The following is a 21,574-nucleotide window of genomic DNA, read 5'->3' on the forward strand; positions in this document are numbered from 1 at the left end:
ATGAGCAGGGTAGGGGCAGAGGGACAGAGAAAGAGACAGAGAGAGAGTCCTAATCAAGGTCCATACTATCAGCCCAGTGCCTGACACAGGGTTTGATTTCACAAACTGTGAGACCATGAACTGAGCCAAAATCAAGAGTCAATGCCTAACTAACTGAGCCAACCTAAAGTGGTGCCCCTAAAGTATTTAGATGCCCATAAAGTATTTTTTTGATGAGTTTTCACACACACACACACACACACACACACACAAAGCATTCACCACAAACAAGGTAACATATCATATCCATTATCTCTCAAAGTTTCCTTATGATTCCTGCTCTATTTTGTTATACTGTGGTAAGAATATTTAACATGAGATCTGCGCTCATATTTTTTAAGTGCACAATACAATATTGTTAACTATACATACAATGTTGTAAAATAGACCTTTAAGACTTATTCATCTCGCATAGCTGAAACTTCATAATCTTTGAAAGTACCTCTTCCCTCTCCTCATCTCCTAGAAACTTTGATTCTACTAACTGCTCTATAGTTCAATTATTTTAGATACAACATATGAGTAGAATTGTGCAATAGCTGTCGTTCTTGGTTACTTCCATTAGCATAATGTTACCCAGGCTCATCTATATTGCTGCATATGGCAATATTTCCTTTTTTTTAAGGCCAAAATAATATTTCATTGTATGTATATACCACATTTTCTTTATCCATTCATCTACTGATGGACATTTAGGTTGATTCCATACATTGGCTATTATGAATAATGGTGCAATAAACATGGGAATGCAGATATCTTTTTAAGATCCTGATTTTATCAGTTGCATCTTTATACATCAACAATGAACTATCTGAAAAACGTATTAAGAAAGCAATTCTCTTTACAGTAGCATCAAAAATAATAAAATGCTTAGGAGTTAAGCTTAATCAAGAAGGTAAAACAGACTTGTACACTGAAAACTACAAAACACTGATAAATGGAATTAAAGATGATAAAATTAAATGGAAAAACATCCCATGTTTATGGGTTGGAAGACAATATTATTTAAAATTTTTTAATATTTATTTTTTAGAGAGAGACACAGAAACCGAAGCAGGCTCCAGGCTCCGAGCTGTCAGCACAGAGTCCAACACGGGGCTCAAAAACCCACAAACCATAAGGTCATGACCTGAGCTGAAGTCAGACGCTTAACTGACTGAGCCACCCAGGCACTATTGGAAGACAATATTAAGATGTCCGTAATACCCAAATCAACCAACATATTGAATGCAACTCCCATCAAAATCCCAATGGCACTTTTTTATAAAATTAGGAAAAAACAATTCTAAAATTCATATGGAACCACAAAATACTTCAAGTAGTCAAAGTGATCTTCAGAAAGAAAAATAAAGCAGAAGGCATTATACTTACTGATTTAAAAATATATTACAGGGGCTACTGGGAAGATGGTGGCATAGGAGGACGCTGGGCTCACCACGTCCTGCGGATCACTTAGGTTCCACCCACACCTGCCTAAATAACCCAGGAAATCGCCAGAAGACTAGCAGAATGGATTATCCAGAGCAAAGTGTAGACAAGAGGTCCACCTAAGAAGGTAGGAAGGGTGGAGAGGCGGTGCGCACTACACAGACTGGTGGGAAGGAGCCGGGGCAGAGGGGCAGCCCGCCGGCAAAGCAGAGCCCCCGAGTCTGGCTTGCAAAAACGGAGGGGCCAGACGGAATGTGTTCGGACAGCAAGTGGGACATAACATCTGGAAGGTTATAAGTTAACAGATCTGCTTGGAGAATGGGAGGGCTGGAGGACAACGGGAGGGAGAGTTGTTGAGCCCCAGACAACAGAGCGCAGCTTGGCAGGGAACAAAAGCACTCACCAGCACCATCTCCCTCACCCATGCCCCAGCCAAAATCCCAAGGGAACCAGTTCCTGTCAGGGAACTTGCCTCCACTGTGCAAACTCCCAACGCTGTGTTTCTTCTTCTTCGGATCCATCCCTCCAGCGGGTCTGACTCACTCCTGGTGTTGCAGAGCCCCTCCCGAAGTGGATCTCCAAAGGAAAAGTGAGCTGAGCCTGCCCCTCTCACCCCTGTGCACTTTGCTGATCCACCCCAGCTAATACACCAGATCCCCAGCACCACAAGCCTGGCAGGGTGCAAGTAGCCCAGACGGGCCACTCCACCCCACAGTGAATCCCACCCATTGGAGAGGGGAAGAGAGGGTACAGACCAGTCTGACTATGGCCGCAGTGGTGGGCTGGGGGCAGACATCAGGTCTGACTGCGGCCCCACCCACCACGCAAGTTATTCAAGACAGAACAGGAGAAGTGCCCTGCAGTTCTGCACCACTCCAGGGACTATCCAAAATGACGAAATGGAAGAATTCCCCTCAAAAAACCCTCCAGGAAATAAAGACAGCTAACAAACTGATCAAAAACGATTTAAACAATATAACAGAAAGTGAATTTCGAATAATAGTCATAAAATTAATCGCTGGGCTTGAAAACAGTATACAAGACAGCAGAGAATCTATTGCTACAGAGATCTAGGGACTAAGGAACAGCCAGGAGGAGCTAAAAATTGCTATTAATGAGCTGCAAAATAAAATGGAGATGACCACAGCTCGGCCTGAAGAGGCAGAGGAGAGATTAGGTGAACTAGAGATAAAGTTATGGAAAAAGAAGAAGCTGAGAAAAAGAGATAAAAAAATCCAGGAGTATGAGGGGAAAATTAGAGAACTAAGTGATGCACTAAAGAGAAATAATTTATGTATAATTGGTATTCCAGAGGAGGAAGAGAGAGGGAAAGGTGCTGAAGGTGTACTTGAAGAAATCATAGCTGAGAACTTCCCTAACCTGGGAAAGGAAAAAGGCATTGAAATCCAAGAGGCACAGAGAACTCCCTTCAGACGTAACTTGAATCAATCTTCTGCACGACATATCATAGTGAAACTGGCAAAATACAAGGATAAAGAGAGAATTCTGAAAGCAGCTAGGAATAAACGTGCTCTAACATATAAAGGGATAAGTGATAAGACTAGTGATGGATCTCTCTACTGAAACTTGGCAGGCCAGAAAGGAATGGCAGGAAATCTTCTATGTGATGAACAGGAACAATATGCAGCCGAGAATCCTCTATCCAGCAAATCTGTCATTTAGAATAGAAGGAGAGATAAAGGTCTTCCCAAACAAACAAAAACTGAAGGAATTCATCACCACTAAACCAGCCCTACAAGAGATCCTAAGGGGGATCCTGTGAGACAAAGTACCAGAGACATTGCTACAAGCATGAAACCTACAGACATCACAATAACTCTAAACCCATATCTTTCTATAATAACACTGAACGTAAATAGGCTAAATGTGCCAACCAAAAGAAATAGGGTATCAGAATGGATAAAAAAACAAGACCCATCTATTTGCCGTCTACAAGAGACTCATTTTAGACCTGAGGACACCTTCAGATTGAGAGTGAGGGGATGGAGAACTATTTGTCATGCTAGTGGAAGTCAAAAGAAAGCTGGAGTAGCCATACTTATATCAGACAAACTAGACTTTAAATTAAAGGTTGTAACAAGACATGAAGAAGGGCATTATATAATAATTACAGGGTCTATCCATCAAGAAGAACTAACAATTATAAATGTCTGTGCACTGAATATGGGAGCCTCCAAATATATAAAACAATTACTCACAAACATAAGCAACCTTATTGACAAGAATGTGGTAATTGCAGGGGACTTTAATACCCCACTTACAACAATGGATAGATCATCTAGACACACGGTCAATAAAGAAACAAGGTCCCTGAATGATACAAGGGCCCTGAAACAAATGAAAATGAAAATACAACAATCCAAACGCTTTGGGATGCAATGAAGGCAGTCCTGAGAGGAAAATACATCGCAATCCAGGCCTATCTCAAGACACAAGAAAAATCCCAAATACAAAATCTAATAGCACACCTAAAGGAAATAGAAGCAGAACAGCAAAGACACCCCATACCCAGCAGAAGAAGAGCAATAATAAAGATCAGAGCAGAAATAAACAATATAGAATCAAAAAAAAAAACAACTGTAGAGCAGATCAATGAAACCAAGAGTTGGTTTTTTGAAAAAATAAACAAAATTGAGAAACCTCTAGCCAGGCTTCTCAAAAAGAAAAGGGAGATGACCCAAATAGATAAAATCATGAATGAAAATGGAATTATTACAACCAATCCCTCAGATATACAAACAATTATCAGGGAATACTATGAAAAATTATATGCCAACAAACTGGACAACCTGGAAGAAATGGACAAATTCCTAAACACCCACACTCTTCCAGAACTCAAACTGGAGGAAATAGAAAGCTTGAATGGGCACATAACCAGTGAATAAATTGAATCAGCTATCAAAAATCTCCCAACAAATAAGAGTCCAGGACCAGATGGCTTCCCTGGGGAATTCTAACAGACATTTAAAGCAGAGATAATACCTATCCTTCTCAAGCTATTCCAAAAATTAGAAAGGGAAGGAAAACTTCCAGACTCATTCTATGAAGCCAGTATTACTTTGATTCCTAAACCAGACACAGACCCAATAAAAAAAAAGAGAACTACAGGCCAATATCCCTGATGAATATGGATGCAAAAATTCTCAATATGATACCAGCAAATCAAATTCAACAGCTTATAAAAAGAATTATTCACCGTGATCAAGTGGGATTCATTCCTGGGATTCAGGGCTGGTTCAACATTTGCAAATCAATCAATGTGATACATCACATTAATAAAAGAAAAGAAAAGAACCATATGATCATGTCAATCGATGCAGAAAAGGCATTTGACAAAATTCAGCATCCTTTCTTAATAAAAACCCTCGAGAAAGTCAGGATAGAAGGAACATACTTCAACATCATAAAAGTCATTTATGAAAAGCCCACAGCTAATATCATCCTCAATGGGGAAAAACTGAGAGCTTTTTCCCTGAGATCAGGAACACGACAGGGATGCCCACTCTCACCGCTATTGTTTAACATAGTGTTAGAAGTGTTAGCATCAGCAATCAGACAACAAAAGGAAATCAAAGGCATCCAAATTGGCAAAGATGAAGCCAAGCTTTCACTTTTTGCAGATGACATGATATTATACATGGAAAATCCGATAGACTCCACCAAAAGTCTGCTAGAACTGATACATGAATTCAGCAAAGTTTCAGGATACAAAATCAATGTACAGAAATCAGTTGCATTCTTATACACTAACAATGAAGCAACAGAAAGACAAATAAAGAAACTGTTCCCATTCACAATTGCACCAAGAAGCATAAAATACCTAGGAATAAATCTAACCAAAGATGTACAAGATCTGTATGCTGAAAACTACAGAAAGCTTATGAAGGAAATTGAAGAAGATATAAAGAAATGGAAAAACATTCCATGCTCATGGGTTGGAAGAATAAATATTGTTAAAATGTCAATACTACCAAAAGCTATCTACAAATTCAATGCAATCCCAATCAAAATTGCACCAGCATTCTTCTCAAAGCTAGAACGAGTAATCCTAAAATTTGTATGGAACCACCAAACGCCCCAAATAGCCAAAGTAATATTGAAAAAGAAAACCAAAGCAGGAGGCATCACAATCCAGATTTTGGCCTCTACTACAAAGCTGTAACCATCAAGACAGCATGGTATTGACACAAAAACAGACACATAGACCAATGGAATAGAATAGAAACCCCAGAACTAGATTCACAAAAGTATAGCCAACTCATCTTTGACAAAGCAGGAAAGAATATCCAATGGAAAAAAGGCAGTCTCTTTAACAAATGGTGGTGGGAAAACTGTACTGCAACATGCAGAAGAATGAAACTAGACCACTTTCTTACACCATTCACAAAAATAAACTCAAAATGGATAAAGGACCTGAATGTGAGACAGGAAACCATCAAAACACTAGAGGAGAAAGCAGGAAAAGACCTCTCTGACCTCAGCCGCAGCAATTTCTTACTTGACACATCGCCAAAGGCAAGGGAATTAAAAGCAAAAATGAACTATTGGGACCTCATGAAGATAAAAAAAACTTCTGCACAGCAAAGGAAACAACCAACAAAACGAAAAGGCAACCAACGGAATGGGAAAAAATATTTGCAAATGACACATGGGACAAAGGGCTAGTATCCAAAATCTATAAAGAGCTCACCAAACTCCACATCCGAAAAACAAATAATCCAGTGAAGAAATGGGCAGAAAACATGAATAGACACTTCTCTAAAGAAGACATCCAGATGGCCAACAGGCACATGAAAAGATGCTCAACGTTGCTCCTCATCAGGGAAATACAAATCAAAACCACACTCAGATATCACCCCACGCCAGTCAGAGTGGCCAAAATGAACAAATCAGGAGACTATATATAGGTGCTGGAGAGGATGTGGAGAAACGGGAACCCTCTTGCTCTGTTGGTGGGAATGCAAACTGGTGCAGCCACTCTGGAAAACAGTGTGGAGGTTCCTCAGAAAATTAAAAATAGACCTACCCTATGACCCAGCAGTAGCACTGCTAGGAAATTGCCCAAGGGATACAGGAGTACTGATGCATAGGGGCACTTGTACCCCAATGTTTATAGCAGCACTCTCAACAATAGCCAAATTGTGGAAAGAGCCTAAATGTCCATCAACTGAGGAATGGATAAAGAAATTGTGGTTTATATACACAATGGAATACTACGTGGCAATGAGAAAGAATGAAATATGGCCCTTTGTAGCAACGTGGATGGAACTGGAGAGTGTGATGCTAAGTGAAATAAGTCATACAGAGAAAGGCAGATACCATATGTTTTCACTCTTATGTGGATCCTGAGAAACTTAACAGAAACCCATGGGGGAAGGGAAGGAAAAAAAAAAGAGGTTAGAGTGGGAGAGAGCCAAAGCATAAGAGACTCTTAAAAACTGAGAACAAACAGAGTTGATGGGGGGTGGGAGGGAAGGAAGGCTAAGTGATGGGCATTGAAGAGGGCATATTTTGGGATGAGCATTGAGTGTTGTATGGAAATCAATTTGACAATAAATTTCATATGTTATAAAATAAAATAAAATAAAATAAAATAAAATAAAATAAAATAAAATAAATAAAAATGTTTTACAAAGCTACGGATATTAAAACAGTATAGTACTGACATAAAAACAGACATAGAAAACATTGTGTCTCAACTCCCTCCATTCCAATTTCCAGTTATTACTCCAGAGCATCAGGGCTAGTCTTCCAGTTCCTTTTGCTGACAAAGTGGTATGTCTCTCTGCTGCCACTGCATTTGAGTGAAGTAAAAATAGATACAGGAAATAATAGAATAGGAATAGAATAGCCAGCAATAAATGGAGATGATCAACTGATCTTCAATAACAGTGCCAAGAATCACAATAGAGAAAGGACAGTTTTGTCAACAAATGGTACAAGGAAAACTGTATATCCACACACAAGAGATCTGAATTGGACCCTTATCTCACACCATCCATAAAAACCAACTCAAAATAGACTTGAACATAAAACCTGAAACTATAAAACTCCTAGAAGAATCTTGGGGAAAAGCTTCTTGATATTGGTCGTGGCCATGATTTCTTGGATATGACACTAAAAGTATAGTCATCAGAAACAAATACAGACAAGTGGGACTACATGAGACTAAAACATGTGTACACAACAAAGAAAACAAATGACAGAATCAAAAACAACCTATGAAGTAGGAGAAAATATTTGTAAACCATATATATAAAGCATTAATATCCAAAATATATAAATGACTCCTAAAATTCAATAGCAAAAAACAAAACAAAATAAAAAATCAAATAACCCCAAATAATCTGATTTTAAATATGGGCAAGAGACTTGAACAGACATTTCTTCCAAGAATACATACAAATTGTGAACATGTATGTAAAAAGATGCTCAATATCTCTAGTCACTAAGGAAATGCAAATCACGACTACAATGAGATATCAACTTAGAACTTTTAAGATGGTTATTATCAAAGAAGCAACAAGAGTCAGTGAGGATGTGGAGAAATGGAAATTGGCAGAGCCATTATGTAAAACAGTATGGAAATTCTTCAGAAAATTAAAAATAGAACTACCATATGATGTAGCAATGCCACTTCTGGGTATATATACAAAAGAATTAAAATCAGCACCTCCAAGAGTTATCTGCAATTTTCTTTAGAGGAGATATTATTAATAGAGATCAAGCTGTGCTCTTGAAAGAAATCTTGCCAAAATTTCCAATTATGAATATTTATACTTATTTTTCCTCAAGAAGTCACAAAATGGTTTAAGTATGGGGAACAAAAGTAAAGACATTAGAAAAAAGCAAAATGTTTTCTGTATTATTCTTTTTTAAATTGAATGACACCGTAATAATCCCAAGTAAAATAATTAATGTTTTAGCCTTACGAAGATGGCCAAATTATTTTCGATGTGCTTATTTTTTCTCTTTCACCCAATATTCAATTCTTCAATGCTATGGCAATGGAAATAGTAGTGCTATTCTGATTGTATATTGCTGTACTTTGTAACATGAAATGAAGGCCATATAAATACACCAAATACGTGTGCCAAGTCATTGTTTTGAAGTTCAACTTTAATACACATAACAACAATCAAACAACAAAAGTTCTGGAAAGCCAATTCTGTGTGTGTGTGTTTATGCTCCTAGCAGTGTAAGGGACATTTGGAGAATCTTTCCAAAGAATACATTTGTCATGAACACTTTCAGCCAGTAATTAACAGGAGGTTGGCCTCATGTTGCCAAAAGCCAAAATAATCTGTATAGCTTTCTCCACATGTTATACACATTTTGCCAAGACTTGTAGAAGAAAAGTTTCCACAGTGTCTGCAAAGATATGAGTATAATTTACTGAGAGAAATGGAATTAAAAAGTTGTTTTGTTAAGCAAAGTTATGAAGACACTGAGAATTTGCTGCAATTAGTACACCAACATAAATAAGTAAGTAAGTAAATAAATAAATAAATAGCCTGACACGGACCAGTGTGGCTCAATGTGGAGCATAACATTAGCTCACTGAAGTTATTCATTAAATAGTCATTTTATAAATGCTGGTGTGGACTTCATTTAGTACTTCATTTAGTACTAGCAATGCTCAGGCAAATAAATAGTTCCTCTTCTCAAGGTATTTTCATAATTAGCAATGGTCCCCATCTTTTCTTTAGTGGGAACTAATATTCACATGTGTTAGTCCATGGTTGTGAGCATAGCCAAGTCAGCTGTAAGCCAACATAATGGGGTAGGGATGTGTTATGTACTGAACTGTGTCCCTTTAAAATGCACATGCTGAAACCCTAACCCTCAAATGACTATAGTTGGAGATAAGGCCTTTAAGGAAGTAATTTAAGGTTAAATGAGGTCACAAGGGTGAAGCCCTAATCCAATAGGACTGGTATCTTTATAAAAGAAAGAGACATCAGAGTGTGTTCTCTATCTCTACTGCTAAACAGGGGAAAAACCATGTGAGCATATAATAAAAAGGTGGTCATCTGTGAGCCAAGGAGCAAGGTCTCACCTTAAGCCAACCAGAAGAAATCAAACCTGATGGCATCATGGTGCTGGACTTTTGACCTCCATAAATGTGAGAAAAATGCATTTCTGTCATTTAAGGCATCCATTCTGTGGCATCTTGTTATGGCAGCCCTCGTAAACTAATGCAGGATATTTGTATCACAGCATCGCAATAATTTACAACTTCCGTGACTATGAATATTAAGTCATCAAAGGTTACTCACTACCGGATATATGATCAGTTACATGTCATATATAATTTCATATATTAGCTACAACCTCACCTCTCTCTTTCACACTCAGATGAACATATCCGAAAAGTGAGGCAGTATTACTAAAACTGATTTTCAATCTGCTGTTTTTATTGTAAAAATTAGTTGATAGTGAAATGCATTAGTTATCTGTAACAGAAAGAACATGTCAAGGTACCTCAAATAGATCCCATCAGTGATATGCCTTAATGGCTGACAATAAATAAATAACCTTGTAGAAAGAGAACCAGATCAAAAAATCAAAGAATACATGGAGAAATATGTCAATAGATATGCTAAGCCTGCCCAAACTTATATAATAAAAAAATTATAAAAAACCACCTTTTAATTATACATCTGTATTGTTTTTGTTATAGATTTTTAGACAGAAGGTCTCTCTTTTATTCATGATATACAGATAATTATATAATCAGAATTTAGTTGTTCGCAAAAGTTTTTGTTACTACAAATAATAAATGGGACCTGTCTTACAAAGTATGCACAGTTAGTGGCAGATGGCGGCCCCTCGTCCATACAAGGGTTTAAAGTAAGTAAATACATATCTTTTGGTGTCCCACTCTCTTTCCTGTACTTTTTTTCTGCTTTAGCTGTACTATTTCATAATTCATTAGCAAAAAAAGTAAACTTTACTTTTACAGATCCTCATTTTCCTGATCCCATGAACTTGCCATAAGTACTTCACAAGATTGTTGTGATGAGGTGATTCAGCACCTAAAACAATTTTTAGTCTAGAGCATCACTCAAAACAATAATTTTTCTTTCTGTACTTTCTTTCTTTCTTTCTTTCTTTTCTGACCTTCTTTGTTGTAGAAGTCTAGAAGCTTAATGCTCTTTTTCCTCTCCACTCTCATTCATTTAAAACTCATGCATAGTATGGTGTAAAGGACTAAATTATACCATCAGCTCTTACAAAGTGTGAGGAAGATTTTGCTTTCGAAAGACAAGACTCTTTTCTTGCCAAATCAAATATGCAGTAGCTCAGTGGGGATTTCTAACATCAGTATAATGATGGAGGAGATTGAGGAGATAAGAAGTGCGGAAGGGCTCCTTGTCTCTTTTCAACATATATTAATTGTACTTCTCAAATAGAGGGGTTAGTTGCCCTAATCCAAAAATGTGTCATATTTATATTGTATAAAGAGCACAGTAGTTGCAGCCAGTTGGCTGGCTGAATTCTCAGAATGTTAACTGCTAACACTGATTAAATCAAGACAAAGCTAAACTACTACCCAACTTTGTAAATACTAAATGGGAGTATGAGAGAGGGGACTATATTAGCAACAGTGTCTGACATTTGACAAATATACGAAAAAGCCTTCATGTCACCATATTTGATTTTTTATTAAAGGAACTTAATGCTATTCTTTGCGCAGCTGTCTGTACACCAAGGTCTGGTCTCATTTTGGATTATTACCTTTGATTCTCCTTATTTGGTGTATGTCAAATGCTTTATCAGTGCCCAATTCTGCACTACCTGCCCCTCTGCTGATTTCATTTTCTTTTACATCTTGCATTTTCTGGCCTCTCTGATGTCTATTTTTTGCACTGAATTTATATGTAATCATTAGCAGATAATACAGAAAATAACTCATGGTATTAGAGAACTACCAAATATAACCTATCATATTCATAGCTTTCTTTTATTTCCATTTCCCAGTAATACATACATGTGCATGCCTGTGTGCGTGCATAGGCATGTGTACACACACATGCACACAAAACTCCTATTTTTAATTGAAAGCTTTGCCATCTGGCTCATATGAAATAAAGTAGATAATCCCATTATTCCATCTTATCACATCTATAGAAATAGTTCCAATTTAGTTTTCATTTGTGTTTTTTTGAAGAGTTAGAGAACAAAGTATCAAAACAAGGACTTTTCATTGGAGGTTAGATGTAATTGTTTTTTAGCTTTATTGTGGAAAATAATGCTATCTAGGATTCTAGACCCCCACCAAAAATTCATAGAATTTCTAAACTGTATTAGTTTCCATTACATAAATTATTCTACACTCGTAAGACAATATGGTATAGGCACAAACCAATGCTACTTCATTAAATATGGGGACTAAAGACATGAAGCCATCAAAATAATTACCTTCACTGTGGATTTTACTCTCAGAGTGGAACTGACCTTAGGCAAAATGATGAAGTCTGTATTCAGAGATGCCCTCCATACTCCAGCTCTTCTCATCAGTTCTGTTATCTGATCCCCAAAAGCAATCCCCTGGCAAAGACTCTCAGCTGGGACATCACGATGTTCCTCAGTTGATTATTTGTTGACATCTCCCTGGCTCTTCTCCAAATCAAAAGTTATCCACCCAGTGCTCAGTCATCTATCTGCTTTCTCAAGGTAAAAAGGAAAAGACAAACAAAAACAAAAAAAACAACCTATGCTAAAATATTAGTGTCGACTACCCCTTCATAATATCATACATTCATTTCACATAGTGCTTATAAAAATAAATGTGACAACAGTAGACAATTGAAAAAACTTTTTTGGATGGTCACTTATTTATCCACTATTCACCAACCATCTCAAATAGGAGGTTTCCTACTCCCCCTGTGATATCAGTAGATCTATAATCTCATTAGCCACAGTGGTAATATGGGGATGAATCATATCAATATGAATTGAAAAAAGAAGAGGGCTGCAGAATGGGGCATATTGGTATAGTGATAAAACACAGGGATTTTAAAATAAGTTGGATTAGAAACTGCCAGCTGGGTAAAGTATATATAATGTTGGGGAATTAATTTATTTGACTTCTTTAAAATTCAGAAAATGGGGAAAATTAAGGCATCCACACACAGGGTGGCTCTGAGGATTAAGTGGAATGATGCATTAGAAATTCTTCAAAACATATTAACGAACAAGATAATTATCATTTTAATTATAATCACTTTAAAACAGAATTCTGGGGTAAAAAAATCTCTAGAGTTCACACTCGATTGGGCAATTTATAAATGTAGTATTGTTGTAACACAATTATTAGCCTTTTTGTTTTTATGAATATCTTTGCTATCTGATCAATTGTTGTTAAATTCAAGTACCCCTGAGTTAAATAAAGCCATGCAGAAAGATTCAAAGAAATACCTAATATTTGTTGGGAAAAATAAATCAATGCATTTTTCCTTAGCAGTATTTTTTTTTCTTGAAAATGTTAGACTAGGACAGGGGAAAACAAGAAAGGGACCCAGAGAACACGGTATGGAGGGAGCCAAATTTCTGATATGGGAACAGGAAGTAGGGACACCTGTGGTGAAGTTCATGTACTACAGAGAAAACCAACACCAAATTAATTTTGAGTATGTACCTCCTGCTGAATCACCATCTGTGAATAACCCACCATTTCACTGTCCTTTACTATTGGAAGTCCAAAGGTTTTAGTCACACTGTGTGGAGATAAAGGCTGCTGGATAAACTTCAATCTCCAATCAAGATAGAATTAAACATATTAGGTGCAAATATCCCATTAGTTAGGGAACTAGTGTATACCCATCACTTATGTATATATTACCTAGTTTTATCTCCAGGACAATACTAAGTAATAGATATTATTAACCTAATTGCACAAATGAGTAACTAAGGCTTTATTTTCTTCATTTTAAGTACTTTGCTCGATGTTACATATGTAGTGCAGGTGGAATAGACATGTGTCTAAATGATTCCTTGATGTGCTCAGGATTAATCCTGCAGTTATTGTTTATCCTCAGAGAGGTAATGGTGACAAAAACCCTGGACATAAGAGGAGGGACAAAAAGAAACCTTTGAAATTCAGTAGGATAATGTTATAACTTCATATTTAAAAAGATATCTCAGACACATGAAGACAAATATTGTGTGATATCACTTACATGTGGAATCTAAAATAGTCAGACTCAAGCAGAAAGTAGAAAGGTGGTTGCCAAGCACACTTGGGAGTGTGGGAGGGGTATAGGGTTCAAATTTCAGCTATGCAAGATGAATAAATTCTGGAGATCTAATGTATAGCATGGTGACTATAATTAACAATACCATATTGTATACTTGAAATTTGTTTAGAGGGTCAATCTTTCAAAAAATGAAAGAAAATATTAAATATATGAGATAATAGATATGATAATTAGCTTGATTATGGTGATCACAACACAATATACATGAATATAAAAATATCAAGTTGTACACCTTAAATACATACAAATTTTATTAGTCAATTATACCTCAATAAGCATAATAAAGTACCCCATGCTCCAAATGTATGGATATTTTAATATGATGATATAATATGGTATTTCTAAAGTATGAAAAGACAAAGGCAAAAAAATGGGGAGAAGACTACAGCAAAGAAAAACAAAAATAAAAATGCAAGAGCTAGAAAGCACATCTGAAAAAAAAAAACTAAATACTGAGATAAATTTTGATAGCAAGAAAACATCCAATCTATACTACAGAATCCCCCAAGTAATTGCTGACATCAGGTATGTCCTGAGTGATGCTGGGGTAAAGATGACAATGAAGCCAAAAGGATTTTGGTACACATTTCAAGAAAAAAAAAATGCACCCCCTGTTAATGATCTCTTTTCCTACTTTGCAGAGACAACTGACTCTCTTCTATAGTCATTCTGGGCTTTTATTTTTTAAAATACCATACTGGGTGACTTATAAACAGCAAAAAATATATTTCTCAGATTTCTGTAGACTGGGAAGTCCCAGATCAAGGGACTTGATTGTCAGTCTGGTGAGAACTCGCTACTTGGTTCACAGATGGCTTTTTGCTTTGTCCTCACATGAGAAAATGGGTAGGGGAACCCTCTGGGTCTCTTTTATGAGGGAGCTAATTGCATTCATGAGGGCACTACCCTTATGACCTAATCACCTACCAAGGGATGCACTTCCTAATACCATCACATTGAAGATTAAGTATCAACTTATAAATTTTAAAGGGACACAAACCTTCAGTCTATAGCATTCTCCCTCTTTATTACTGGTATACAACTAAGGAAACTATAAAATAGAGATTATTTAAATTAAGGAAATAAGGTCCATTTGAAAGTGGAGAATTAAACAATACTTTACATATTAAACATTGTGATGCTCGGGGCGCCTGGGTGGCTCAGTCTGTTAGACGTCCGACTTCAGCCCAGGTCAGGATCTAGCGGTTTGTGAGTTCGAGCCCCGCGTCGGGCTCTGGGCTGATGGCTCAGAGCCTGGAGCCTGCTTCTGATTCTGTGTCTCCCTCTCTCTCTGCCCCTCTCCTGTTCATGCTCTGTCTCTCTCTGTCTCAAAAATAAATAAACGTTAAAAAAAATTTAAATAAAAAAAAAAAAAAAAACATTGTGATGCTCAGGCATATTTTCTCCCAAATCACAAATTGCTGGAGGTCAAGTGAGAGTTTGAAAGATTCTTCTCTGGGGAATATAGCTAGCTCAAGAGAAGATATATGCCAATATTGGAGTTCTTCTAACAAAACACCCCTGGGTTATTAGCCTCATCCATTTGCAAAAAACTTCAAATTAATTTTTCAGGCTTATTTATGAATATGAACTGACAGCCAACAATCACCTGAGGAAACCTCTAATAAGAGAGACAGAGACAGAGACTGTGTCTGGAGAGAACAGGGAGAAAATGAAGTTGCATTATGTAAAGATAGGTTAACACTTTCATAAAGAGTTGAATGTACATACATCTATCACATGACCCAGCCATTATCCCTAGGCATATACATAAGATAAATGAAAGCATATGGTCCTATGTAGACTAGAACATGAACTTTCACAGCAATAAATTGTGATACAGCTATATAATGGAATACTATTTAGCAAGAAAAAGGAAAGAAATATTTGTTCAAGTAACAACATGGATGAATCTATAAATAATTGTGCTTAGTGAAATAAATCAGACAGGGGCGCCTGGGTGGCTCAGTCAATTAAGCGTCTGACTTCAGCTCAGGTCATGATCTCACAGTCCGTGGGTTTGAGCCCCATGTCGGGCCCTGTGCTGACAGCTCAGAGCCTGGAGCCTGATTCAGATTCTGTGTCTCCCTCTCTCTCTGCCCCTTCCTTGCTCATGCTCTGTCTCTCTCTGTCTCAAAAATAAAAAATAAAAACATTTTTAAAAATTAAAAAAAAAAGAAATAAATCAGACAAAAGAGAATAAGATACTATTTATATGGCCTTCTTGAAATTAATATACAGTTAGAGAAAGTAAACCAGTGGTAGAAAGCATGGGGGTCAGGATGAGGATTACAGAACAGGACGTGAGGTAGAGATTTTAAAATGGAGCACAAGAACGCTTATGGGGGTGATGGATAAGTTCTTTACCTTGATTATGATGATGGTTTAAAGTTTGTGACAAAATTTATAAGTTGTATACTTTTCAAATTTGTGCAGTATTATTTATGCTAATCCTATTTCAATAAACCTTTTAACAAGTAAGTACATGAGTTTTGTTGTGACAGTCTTTTAAACACAGATTTTTAGGGGAAAAAATGCCAGATAGAAGGAAGAGGCGCACTTTGGCAATAAGTTGGTGTTGTGGGCTGAACTGAGGTCCCTCAAAATCCATACACTGAAAACTTAACACCTCTAGCTGTATTTACAAATAGGGCCTTTAAAGAAGTAAATAATGTTAAATGAGGTCAAAAGGGTGAGGCACTAATTCAAAAGGACTGGTATTCTTAAAAAGAAGAGGAAGACACCAGAGGTGTGCCTGCAGAGAGAAAAGGACATGTGAAGAAACAATGAATGGCCATTTGCATGGCAAGAAGAGAGGCCTCTGGAAAAACCATACTCACCATAGTCATCTTGGACTTCCAGCCTCCAGAAGGTTAAGGAATAAAATTTCTGTTAAGCCACCCGTTCTGTGCTATTTCTTTATAGCAACCCTAGCAGACTGATACGGTTGGTGAAAGTGTGTGAGGGGGCAATGAAGGGAAAATTTGTATCCTCCAAGACAAAAGAGAACCAAAATCTTAAGAAATAGAAACTATCCTAAGTAAATATATTCAGAAAAGTCTTTGGATTCTGTATCTTGACAAAAGAGGTCATCACTGAGATTAGGTATATTATGATCCATCCTAACAAATAAATCATCTGGAAAAGGCAGTCACTCTGATTCATTAACTAAAAAATGAAAATAAAAACACCCAGAACACATTAAATCAACCTCTCCTCCTCAATATAACAATTAAGCAAAAGATACTCCAAACTGAATATATTCAAGCAAGAATTCTGAGATACAAAAAACGTCCTGTATCAAACATTTAATTTTTATGAAAATAATTTTAAAGTTGGATAACAGGAAAATATGAATACTAATTGAAACCAAGAAAGAAATTGAAGAGAAATAACATAAATAAAAAATAAAGTTCAGAAAAGGAAGTAGGTTCAAATTAAAATTTAGTAAGAAGCATTGACGTGAGGCATTAAAACAATCAAGAGAATTAAAATTAGGTAAAGAAGTAAAAACAGAAAGAATGTGGTAGAAATAAAAGGCAAGAAAACAGGAAAAAAAACACTCATATTGTTTCATTTCCTGAAGAAAAGAACTAATATAATGCAAAGCAAAATGGGGGGAATAATCCTAAACAATTTAATGATAATCTGAGAAAACTTTCATGGGAAAAATAGAGACCTAAGTCTACATACAGAAAGGATCTACAGGGTATCTGAAAAACTACACCAGAAAAAGGAACCCTAAGACATACACAAATAATCTATTTGACTTCAAATAAAAGGGAAATAATTCCTTCAGATCTCCGGGCAAAGAGATCAAATAACTTACCAAAAAATAAAGAAAAATCAGACTGACCCAACTTTTCAAAATAACATATAAAGTAAAGCTACAATAAAGCAGGATTGAACAAAACAAAGCAAATACACAAAAACCTCACAGGAGAAATTATGAAATAAGTATTATTTATCCAGCCAAGCTGTCCTTTAAATATCAAAGTTATAGAAAACAATGTTTTAAATGCAAGAAAGTAGACAAGACTGCATCCACGAGCACTTCTTACAGAATTCAATAGAGAATGAGATTCACCCAATCAATTAACAATAGAGAAAAACATCAGCAAACGGTCTGATAATAAGCATTTTAATTTGTGTAAATACAGATCAAAGGTAAGGATAAGTTAGAAGCCCAATGTCCAAATATTATATGTTTTAACAAAGCAAAAAATAATGCAATAAAAATGGGAGGAGAAGAAAAAAGAAGTAGAAAAGTAGAATAATTATTGATGCTTGTGGAGAGACAATGAATGGCCTTTAGAAAGTATTATCAAAACTTGACAAACCTGAATGTAAAAATGTTATAACCCACAACAAAATATACAAATGATAAACATATAAATCTTAAATATTATATTAAGATATAAGTAATTTGCATTTTCTATGGATATAAAACTAACTTAAAAAAGAAAGAATACACAGTTGTTAGAGAAAGAAACATCACAAACATGTCACATAATTATAAAATGTTATTACAGAGTAGGTATCAAACATTCAATCATATCAATAAAAGTGAATGGACTCTTCTCTTTGTTAAAAGTAAACAAGTTTCAGTTTAGCATATAAAGCAAAACCCATGCTGTGCACAAGTCAAACACCTAAAACAAAGTTATGGTGAAAAGCTAAAAGAAGACATGAGTAAAAATTTGCCAGACAAAGAGAGAGGTAACAGGGAGAAACAGGGAGACTATTTCTTCCATTTTCCTTGTTGCTGTGACCTCCAGCTTAGAAACTCCTGCTTAGCCCTGCACATAGGCATGTTATAGCTAAGATGTACAAAACTGTTTTCACCTGAAACCTACCTCACCTGAGGAGATAAGGAAGTATGTACAGAAATAACTATGCTATGTTTAAGATTTACAGGAAGGACGTGGTCAGATTCTTGAATGCAAAGATAACTGCCCGGGGACAAAAAAAATACATGACCTTCCTCAGATATCTACAGACATCAGTCACCTTTTGATTCCTACCCCTTCCTGCCTCCCTTCCCCCTCATCCTGACATAAAAGAAACAGATCTTATGCTCTAGGAGATTTTTTTGGGGGCGGGGGGCAATGATCTGTTGTCTCATCATTTTGCTGACTTTCCAAATAACATCACCTTCCTTACTCCAACATCTTGCCTCTAGACTTACTAGCCTGTTGTTAGGTGAGCAGAACAAGCTTGGACTAGCTTACAGAAATAGTAAGTACCAAGAAGTAGTGAAACTGATACTGCACATAGAACTCAAGATAAAAAGAACAATTGTGAAAAATAAGGATAGCTTTCAATGCTAAACGTCAAAGTCACAAGAAATATATAGCACTTACAAATATATACACCAATTTGCACAGCAACTTCCTTTATGAAATAGGCATTTTTAAAAATACAAAGAAATATAAATAGATATATCCTAATAATCAGAAAATTTAATATACCATTTCCAGACCAAGAAATTTTCCCTGGACAAGAAATATATAAGGAAGATAAAAGTTCTAAATAACATACTCAGATTGACTTAATTGATTTTGTCGAACTGCAGAAAATAAAAATAGAAAATAGCTTCTAAGTGTCCCTCAAATAGTCAAAATTTGGTCACATATCAGGCTACAGAGAAAAGATCAGATTCCATAAAGTAGCAATATTGCAAAAAACACTATGTAGTCACAAAGCAATAAAACATGCAAGTGTTAACTCCCCACCCACGCCACCACCACAAAAAAAGGCTCTTTTTCCTGGAAATTAATATTTTCCCTATCCCAGATTCATCCTAATCTCTTTTCTATGGCTTCTAGGCCTATTAATATAATCAGGTCTCAACAAGATTTATGTTAATTTGGTGGGAAAAAGAGTTGCAGAGCATCACTGACAGGTACCAATAGGAAATGAGAGAACATTTCTGGTAGCAGATCTTCAGGGTGTTATACAGGAGAGAACATAGAATATAATTCTGGATAAGGGAGAAATTTTTGATATGAGGCACCTTCCCTTGACTCAGAAGTTAACATCCTGCAGAACATTCAGAACTGGTCCCAATATGCCACCTGCCTAGTGGCTTGGAGTAGAGAAAAGAAGTGTTGGCTTACCATAATTGTACTAGGAGCTAGAACTGACTGGGTATTAAAAAAGGAGTCAGAAAACTAAAAGACTTAGACATGCTAGAATAAATTTGTTGTGTAAGGACAGGTTATTAGGAGACAGTCCATTTACTAATTCAAAAAGGAATTTGCTAGTCAGGAAATCACTAATATCAGTGTAGGTTGTAATCTTGTATAGAAAATGGTTGGCGATAGGGGAATATTCTTTTGAGCTGGACTTTCTGATGTCCATGGAAATGATAGGCTTTTGGAAAAGCAGATGCCAAATGGCAGCATTTAAGTATAGGAGGTGAAGTGGATATTAGTACGGTAACAGATAATAACAAAATGGCCCTAATGTACAGTCATCTGAGAATATCATTAATAGGTCAGGGTATTCTGAAGGGAAAATATAGATGGGCAATCAACAGGAGCATTGCTTGAACTACATAATCAAAACATTTTCAAGAGTGATTGAAATGTAGATGTTAGAACAAATTTCAAACAAATTACTGGATAAATAATTTTGATATGCACATTAAGGAGGAAATAATTTAGCATTGATGGTGAATGAATAATATAAAACAAGGAAGAAACTAAAGAATATTATGCTAACACATATCAGAGGACTATGCATTGTATATTGTATAAAGACAGCTGAAGGTAAAAAATATATTGTTTAGGTACATATATAGAAATATAGGGTTTTAAACTATAAGAAAGCAAGGACATGATTACATCAAAATTCTGAAAAGGGAGGCGCCTGGGTGGCTTAGTAGGTTGATCGTTGGACTTCAGCTCAGGTTATGATCTTATGGCTGATGGCTTCGAGCCCTGCATCAGGCTCTGTGCTGACAGCTCAGAGGCTGGAACCTGCTTTGGATTCTGTATCTCCCTCTCTCTCTGTGCCCCTTCCCTGCTCACACTCTGTCTCTCCATCTCTTAAAAACAAATAAACATTAAAAATTCTTTTAAAAAATTCTGAAAAGGGGTTTCTTTTAATGACTAAGAAGAGGATATATCCAGGGAAAGGCCAACAAAGGTCTTCAAAGTTATCTATAATATTCTATTAATCTGTGGTTGTTCAGGTGTAACTTTAATATATTAAAAAATTAATTTGATATTATCAATTTAATTAATATATAATGAATATATGTTATTAACATTATTTGGTATGTATACAGTGCACACAGGCAATAATAATTATGTATGTCAAGAGGAAAATGATAAATTAAGTTGTGCTATAGTCATACAAAAGAATATTACACAGGTTTTAAAAAGAATACTATAAATTTCATCAAGAAGCATAAATCTTAGTATTAATCAAATAAAGCGACTAAATAATTGTTTTAAAAGTGCTATTTAAGAAACTGAGGAAATATAAGTGCAATTTGTAATAAGCATAAAATTTGAAAGCCACTGGAACACAACATCTGGTTTAAGTTGGATAAAATTTTCAGATATTGGTAGTAAAAAAAATTACCAATAAACTAATTTAAAAGACAACATCAAAATATTTACATCTAAAATAACACCAAAAGGTAAGATATCTGTATTTACCCAAAGCTAAAGAAACAATTTTTAAAAGATTTGTTAGTATCAGACTTTGCCAAGAAAAAATGAAAGTGCCAAAACAGGTATTTATACCCACTGATGGAAGGAACATAAATTATATTTTAGAAAGGTTGTTTGAGTGAAAATATCTGGTACCTA

Source organism: Panthera tigris, chromosome D4, assembly GCF_018350195.1.
Source record: "Panthera tigris isolate Pti1 chromosome D4, P.tigris_Pti1_mat1.1, whole genome shotgun sequence".
In the NCBI taxonomy this organism is placed as follows: Eukaryota; Metazoa; Chordata; class Mammalia; order Carnivora; family Felidae; genus Panthera; species Panthera tigris.